We start from the raw sequence: 8,712 nt of genomic DNA, 5'->3' as shown, positions 1-8,712 counted from the left end.
AAAATTATTTGTTTCATTAGTAATTAAATCTGTTAAGGTTATATTTTTCTGAATATATACTTTGTTACATTGGAACCAAATCTATTTTGAATCAGAGATAATAAAAAGGTGATAAAATAAAAAAATATAGTACTTGAAATAAGTAGTTCACAAAATTGACAATTCAAGAAATGAGAAAGACATCGCTGTTTATTTTGTTATTAAACTGAAATTAAAAAAATTGATTTTAAAGTAGGCAACATGCAGATAATTATACACAAACCAAATCCAAATGTTACTGGTCACATTTGTACTGTTAAACTATGAAAATTATAAAATTCTAAATACAAGATTTAATTCTGGCAAAGGTGTAGGGCTACAGCATGTTCATTGCAATTTGCTAACATTCTAAATTTAATGGGCATATTTTAATCCACTCTCCAGAATATTTAATGGGTTCTTCTTGACTTGTTTATGTATATAACATTGAGTTCTGTAGATATATCTTTATTAATTTTACTTGATACTATATCCTATCTCGCCTGAAGCAAAGCAATATTATGTTGAAAATGCTTCAGAAGAATGAGATATAATTTAACATTTCTACTTTTGAGTTTGACAAAGCAATCTCCTAAACCCATAGAACCCAATCTTATTTCTTTGGGAGCAGTTTTTTGTTTTGTTTTTGTTTTCACTTTTTAATTTCTAGCTCTTATAAAAATATGCCCTAAAACTTCTTATAACAAAGGCAGAGTTTCTTGGGAACCATACACCCAGGATGTACAAAATGATAGGGTTGCATTCATTCCCAGGATTCTGAGATGCTACCCCAGGCCAACCCTATTCTGGTCAGGTGTGTTTTCTTCCAAAACCCCACTTGAAAATGAACATTTCAATTTCATCTTTTCTTATCTCTTGCTTGTGGCTTGGAGGTAGGGATCTTATCTTCTGGATCTCTTTAAATGCTGAGTGTTAATTGTATCTTTTTAAAAATGACATAAATCTTCTCATTGTGCTTCATTTTCTGAGCAGCTATTCTAAACCACTCAGTCAGATTCCAAACTCTCTCTCTCTCTTTTATTTTTTTTTAACACACAGAATCTATTCCCCTAAAACTTCTCTTTAAGGAAAGTAACAATGTCAAAAGACAAATGACCACCTGCAGTGAAAGGAAATTAATAAGAAAAATATGGCTAAAAAGGGGTCAATGAGAGGCAGTTCATATATACATACAAAAATCAATAAGCATTTATAAAGTTATAAAGGGCATACTTTGTCAAGCTTCCGGGGAGATAGGCAATTGTACTATAGATGGAAATAAAATTAGTACATTTTTAAGGAGTAAATTTGCAATAACCATCAGGTAAAAAAGTGCATGTTTCTTTTCCTCCAATTTTATTAAGATATAACTAACAAACAGCACTGTATACACTTAAGATGCACAGCATAATGACTTGACTTACATATAATGCTGTGACATACCACAATAAGTTTGCTTAATATCTGTCATTTCATATAGATACAAAAAAAAAAATAAAAAAAATTCTTGTGATGAGAACTCTTACGATGTACTCTCTGGATAACTTTCATGTATACCATAGAGCAATGTTAATTATTGTCATTACATTGTACATTACATTTAGTACTTACCTTGTAATGAAAGTTTGTATCCTTGACCACCTTCTTCCAATCCTCCCTTCCCCATACCCTGCTACTGATAATCACAGATAATCTGATAACTTGTTTTCCCTATGACCTAGGCTGTTGGTTTTGTTGTTTGTTTGTTTTTTACACTTTGTGTTATGGAAATTATAAAACATATACAAGAATAAGCCAAATAGTATAATCCACTCCCATGTACCCACCATTTAGTTACTATTATTGTCAATTTATGGCCAAAACTTGTTCCATCTATATCACTACTCACTAACTGCTCCCAGCATTATGTTTTATCTGCAAAAATTTCAGTATGTATCTTGAAAGATAAGGACCTTTTAAAAACATAACTACAACACCATTATGACCCCTAAAATAATTAATCATCATTTCTTCAGATCTAATATCTAAGTATTCCAATTTCCAGTTGTTTCATAAATGTCTTAAATTTTGTTTTAATCTGCTTGTTTGAGTCAGGATGCAAATGAGGTTAATACACTATGCTTGGTTGCAATCTCATTTTAGCTTCTTAATCTATGAGTTCCCTTCTATCACTGTGGTTTTTTATTCCTTTAATTTTTTTCTCAAAGAAGAAAACTTCTGAAAGATTTAAATACTCCACATATAAGTGAGATCATACAATATTTGTCTTTCTCTGACTGAGTTATTTTGTCAGAAAGGGGAGGATTTCTTTCTTTAGAGCTGACTAATATTCCGGTGTGTGTGAGTGTGTGTGTGTGTGTGTGTGTGTGTGTGTGTGTGTGTGTATCACAATTTCTTATCCATTCATCTGTTGATGGACACTTAAGTTGTTTCCATATCTTGCCTGTTGTAAACCATGCTGCAATAAACATAGCAGTGCAGATATCTCTTCCTTGAGATAGTGATTTTATTTCCTTTAGTTGTACACCCTGAAGTAAGATTACTGAAGGATATGGTAGTTTTATTTTTAATTTTTCGAGGTGCCTCCATACTGTTTTTCATAGTGGTTGTATCACTTCCTCTCTCATTGGGCCTGAATGTTGGACCATTGTCCTCAGATTCAAATTTGGGATTAACAAAAAGGGTGCCATTGACCCTCTTAAACCTTGATTTTGTTCTCTTTTGTTTTCAATGAGCTTGTTATATTTGGGAACACATAATCAGAAGAGAATAAATAAATAACCATAATGGAGACAGGAAAATGGGTTCACTTACTTTTTTGACTCGTTTACCATAATGCTATGCTTTAAGGCACTGTGCTAGACATGGGTAACCAAATAAGCATTATAAGTACTATTCGGTGTCCAAAATTCAAACGAAAATATTAGAATTCTAGGATTAGGTGAAAGCAAATTCAGTAAAATTCTACATTTAAATAACCCTAGAAACTATAGCCTAAATATTTCACAATGGTGGAAGCACTTCACATCTGCTTTAATAAAGAACTTCAGAATTTCCATATTTGAATAGTTAGGAAGTTCCGTTACAATTTGCTGTATGAAAGCAATCAATTTTTTTTTCTCATTCTATTGAATATGATCCTGCCAATAATTCAAGTTTGTGGCCAAATATAAAATATCTGTATTTTCCTGGACTCAATTTAAAACTTGTGAATGCCTAATGTATCATCAGAGCTTTTATTAATTTTTAAAGACATAATTTTCAGGTTTTGAAGGAAGTGGAGATAGTTATTTTAGCAAGCAAAACAATTATCAATTGCATTTCTTGATTCTTATTTTATATAGTATATACAAGGTTTCTCTTTGGCTAAATGTTTTTCTCTATGGTTATAGTGTGTGCTAGAAGCAGTCACTACTCAAAGAATATTCTATGTGCTTCCCTCCATTTCCTTGCAGTCACTTGGGATTATGTGTCCAATTCTTATAAATGGACTATGGGTCCTAATTGTTCTTTGGGTCCTTTAAGTGAAGTGTGTTTACTTTTTCTCAGTAATTTTTCTCTGTGTTTTATTTTGGATATTTTCTATCGTTATGTGTTTAAGTTCACTAAAGTGCATCCTTATCGCTTGCTTTCCCTGCCCTGCTCCCATTGGAAACAAGTGCTTAGATGAAGTAACTAAACAATAGAGAACGGTCACTGGATTGTATCATACATTACATAATGGCAAATAAACCTTTATTGTGTTAAATCACTGAGATTTTGATATTTCACTCCTATGTAAACTCCTACCTCAACTAATACTATATTTTGTATAATATTTATGTCCTTCTGAGCTGAACAAAGAATTTGATTCCTATTTCTATATAGATTTTTTAAAAATCTGGGACCAAGTTATATAACATCTTGAGCCTTGATGTCTTTATAAAATAGGAAAAAGCATCTGCCTTCCAAGATTATTATGAGGTTAAAATGTTCTAGTGTAGGTGAAATATATAGTACCTATATCAGCACATATTAGATGGTAGATATACAGAGCTTTATATATTAGGTTAATCTCCATTTCTTCATTTCATTTTCAATTAGTTATATCCTCAATATTTTCCCAGTTTTCATAATGTTGTTTGTATTTGTTATATCTATGTAGACTTTCTATGAAGGTTTATAGTATAAGAATAACTCTTTGAAAGTAGTAGCAAAGAAGAGAAAGACATTGAGGTAAATTTGCACAGTATTTTTAGGATAAAATATCACATTGTTAGATTAAAGAGATAGAAGTATGAGGCAAAAGGATCAGTCTCATGTTTGCAATTAGACCACATTCGACTGGGTCATTGTATGTTGGAATATGTGACAAATTTTCATTATTGTTTCCATTTACCATTGCCTTCCCTCTAAAAGGATTAAACACCCCTACTCCATTGCCATCAGTCATGGCTATGTGAACTGCTCACATACCCTAATGTGAGTAAATATAAAGTATGATGCTTTTCATAGAAGCTTTAAGAGCCTAGTGTTCTTTCAATACTTCCTTCCAATACTTCTCAAATGAAGAGGAATGTCCCAACTGAGATATCACTTTGGACTGGAACAGAACCATAAATAATCAGCAATTTACATGTGTCGTGAATTAGAAATAAAGCTCTGTTGGGGTAAGACACTGAACATTTTGTTGTTTTTTGTTACTATGGCATGATGTAGTAAAAGGTGAATAAATCAATACCCAAGTCAACCTTTAAAATGCACTTCTTTTTATTTTTATTTTTATTTTGTAAAGGTCTTTAATGTTTAAAATTTTTGTTTCATAGTTAATTAATACTTTTATTTTCTTTACTCCTTTAATGGGTTCAGACCAGCAAAGTGACGAAGAGGTGGTAAAGGACAAGGCAGCTGGCCCACAACATTTGAAATGTACTTCTTTTTCTATTCCTTGAAGGAGAAATGATAAGCCAAGTATATCATCTCTTTCCTGGTTCCATATGAATTGGATGAATAAGTGTATTCAGAACTGTTCTTAGCATTTTCACCTGTAGCGATAACAATACATTGTTGTTTGTTTATTTCCAAGTAATTTAGATAATTAAAAAATTGTTTATATTTATCTGTAGTTACCAATTTGTGCTTTGTTTTCTATTTTGTAGATGCAGATTTCTATCCTATTTCATTTTTCTCCACCTAATTGACTTCCTTTAATATCTTTTATTTTAGGTCTGTCAGTAATGAGTTCTTTCAGCTTTGTATATCTCAAAGCATCTTTATTTCTCTCTTATTTTTTTTAAAATATATTTTATTGATTTTTTTACAGAGAGGAAGGGAGAGAGATAGAGAGTTAGAAACATCGATGAGAGAGAAACATCGATCAGCTGCCTCCTGCACACCCCCACTGGGGATGTGTCCGCAACCCAAGTACATGCCCTTGACCGGAATCGAACCTGGGACCCTTCAGTCCACAGACCGACGCTCTATCCACTGAGCCAAACCGGTTTCGGCTTCTCTCTTATTTTTTAAGAGAAAATTTTCTGGACATAAAAATTTTAGCTTCACGTTTGTTTTCCTTTAGTGCTTTAAAAATGTTGCTGTATTGTTTCTGCCTTGACATGTGTCCAAACAGAAATCAACAATCCTTCTTATCAATATTTCTCAGTCTTTAACTTGCACATTTTTTCTGTCTGCTTTAAAGATTTATCTCTTTAAGACTGAATTATGATGTGCCATGGTGTTTTTTTTATTTATTTATTTATTTATTTATTTATTTATTTATTTATTTATTTTTGGAGGGGTTTAATTGGCTTGGTGGGTTTAAAGCTTTCAACAAATAAAATTTTTAAATTGACTATTACATTTAAAAATACTTTTGTCTCGCCCGTTTTCCATAAAATTTAATTACATATTTAAGTCTGCTAGAACTGTTCTTTGGCTCCTTTAGGCGAAATGTGTTTACTTTTTTTCAGTCATTTTTCTCTGTGTTTTATTTTGGATATTTTCTATCGTTATGTGTTTAAGTCCACTAAATGTTTCTTCTTCAGTATTTAATATGCTGTTAATTCCAACTAGTGCACTTTTTATATCAAGCATTATAGGGTTTTTTTAATTTTTAAAAAATGTTTTTATTGATTTTAGAGAGAGAAAGGGAGAGGAAGAGAGAGATAGAAAGATAAAAGATGAGAGAGAAGCATAGATTGGCTGCCTCCTGCCTACTGGGGATTGAGCGCACAATCCAGGCATGTGCCCTGACCTGGAATCAAACCATGACCTCCTGGTTCACTGGTCAATGCTCAACCATTAAGTCACACCAGCTAGGCAACCATTATAGTTTTTAATGCAAAAATTTTTATTTGTGTCTTTGTATATATTCCATGTATCTACTTATCACGCTTAATATTTCTTTTAAATATTTGAACACATAGATTATAGTTATAAATACTAATTTGATTTCTTTGTCTACAAGTTCTACCATCAGTGTCATTATGAGTCTGTTCGGATGGATTTATCTTGTATGTGATTTGTATTTTCTTGCTTCTTTGCCTGCCTAGTAATTTTTTATTGAATTCTAGATATTGAGTTTTATCTTATTGAGTTCTAAATATTTTTGAATCTCTATAAATATTTTGAGCCTTGTTTTATGAAACAATATATTAATTACTAGGAAAAAATTTGATCTTCTTTGTCTTGCTATTAAACCTTGCTAGGTAGAACCAGAGCAGCATGTTGGCTAAGGCTACTTTTTTACCAAATACTGAGTCAAAATCTTTCTGATTATTCTACCCAATACCCCATGAATTATGGAATTTTCTAATATGGTTGGTGAGAACAGGAACTATTTACAATCTTATGTCAGCAAGTGGTAATTATTTTAGGTATCATTTGTCCTCCTTGGTTTAGTTTCTTTATATGTATGACTACTAAGTATTTAGCTTAAGACTATATGTATCTCAAGAGGTGTTCAGCCCTTCTTTTTGTTTGTTGCTCATCCCTGCTTACTCTTTGTCACTTCTGCCTCCAGGGGTACTCAATATCATCTCATCAACTCAAATCACTGCTACGCTTTACCTGAGTTCTCCATCACTTACCATGGTCTAAGAACTTTTTCAGGCAGGTATGCTGGGCAGTTGGAGGACTCAGTTCATTTGTGTTTTACTTTGCAGGAATCATTATCATTCATCTGTTGTTTTCCAATGTTTTCAAACTATTGTATTGGATATTCAATATAATTTTTAGTTGTTTCATACAAGAGGGTGTATTCCATCTCTGATGGCCTATAGTGGCCTAAAAAAAAATTCCCATGACAATGGATTTTATTTTTTACTAGTGGCCCAGTGCATGGATTCATGCACATTGAAAGGAAATTAATTAGAATTCCTGGGATAGCATCTTGGTACAAAGGGTGTCTTTGGAGTGGGAGGGGGGATGGGGGAGAGGGGAAGTGGGGGGGAGGGGGTGGTGGGAGGGGGGAAAAGAAAAAAAAAAGAAAACTCACACTCAGGTCTTCCAGCTTGCAGTCCTGGCTCTGGTGCAGGGACTAATGAAGGTGGGTCCAGAATGGTGGCCAGCAGAGCGGGACTGGGCGAGGTGGGCCAGACTCGCACTGGAGCCAACCTCCTATGGTCCACCCCCAGCTGGCTGCACCTAGGGCAGCGCCTTGGCTTGAAGGGCATCTGTGGAGTGAGTGGGGTCCCTCCAGAAGGTGGGTTCCCTCAGCCTCGCCTGTGGGGATCGGCCAAGACCCACTCTCTGACATCCCCCAAGGGGTCCTGGGGTGCGAGAAGGCACTCTGTAAAGTTGCTGTCGTACAGGGTGTGGAACGCAAACGCAAGTGTGCAGTAAACCAGATTCGGGGTGGACAATGCCCCAGCAACAACATAACCCATGGCCGAAGGTGGAATCACACAGCCTGGCAAGGAATCAGGCTGTCTCCTCTCTGGTTTCAGGGTGCATCGCCCGAGAACCGCCGCTCCCAAGTCACCACAGCTTGGCAGCTCCTGCATTAGCGTCTGCCCCGGGTGGTCAGTGCACATCACAGGTATCGGCCGGTCAGTCACTTAGCCTTTTATTAGTATATATAGAGATGTGTGAGGTATTCTTTACATGCAATACACCTTTTTACCATGTCGGTATAAATTAGCTTTTTTCTTAGGGTTGTGTTTGTTGTTGTTTATTATAATTTTTAAAGACTGACATAATTTCCCCAACTCCACAGGGTCACTACAAGTGAAATTTAAATCTAATCTAATCATCCCCTCCATTATCTCTTCCTTATCTGTTTCCTTTTAAAAACCACACACGGAATGAGAATTTCTTCTATAGACACCAACTATATATTCAGTCATTCTTTGCTATGACACTTTTATTTTCTGTGAAGCAGTCTTTTCTATATTGGGGAAGATTCACTAAAGAAGATTGTTGCTGTTGTAAACTGAAATGTGTTACCCAGTGACACTTAGACACTGGTTTCAGTTTTGCCCTTTAAAACTACAAAAAATAGCTCGCATTTCCTCTTCTAGGGGACAGTCACTCCACCGTGTGGAGACAGTTACATGTGTCCTTCACACTCTCTCATTTGCTTTAATGGATCTTCCTGAAATTTTTTCCTAAGACCTCATTATCTCATTATTTTTTATTGTTTTCAAGCTTTTCAGTAGCCCCTTGTAATGTGGTTTCCAGAAGTGAACAAGGTTCAGAAAATTTAATCTGAAAGGA

This window comes from Myotis lucifugus, unplaced genomic scaffold (genome assembly GCF_000147115.1).
Source record: "Myotis lucifugus unplaced genomic scaffold, Myoluc2.0 scaffold_370, whole genome shotgun sequence".
NCBI lineage: Eukaryota > Metazoa > Chordata > Mammalia > Chiroptera > Vespertilionidae > Myotis > Myotis lucifugus.
The sequence above is the reverse complement of the archived record's forward strand: the minus strand, read 5'-3'. Positions refer to the sequence as shown.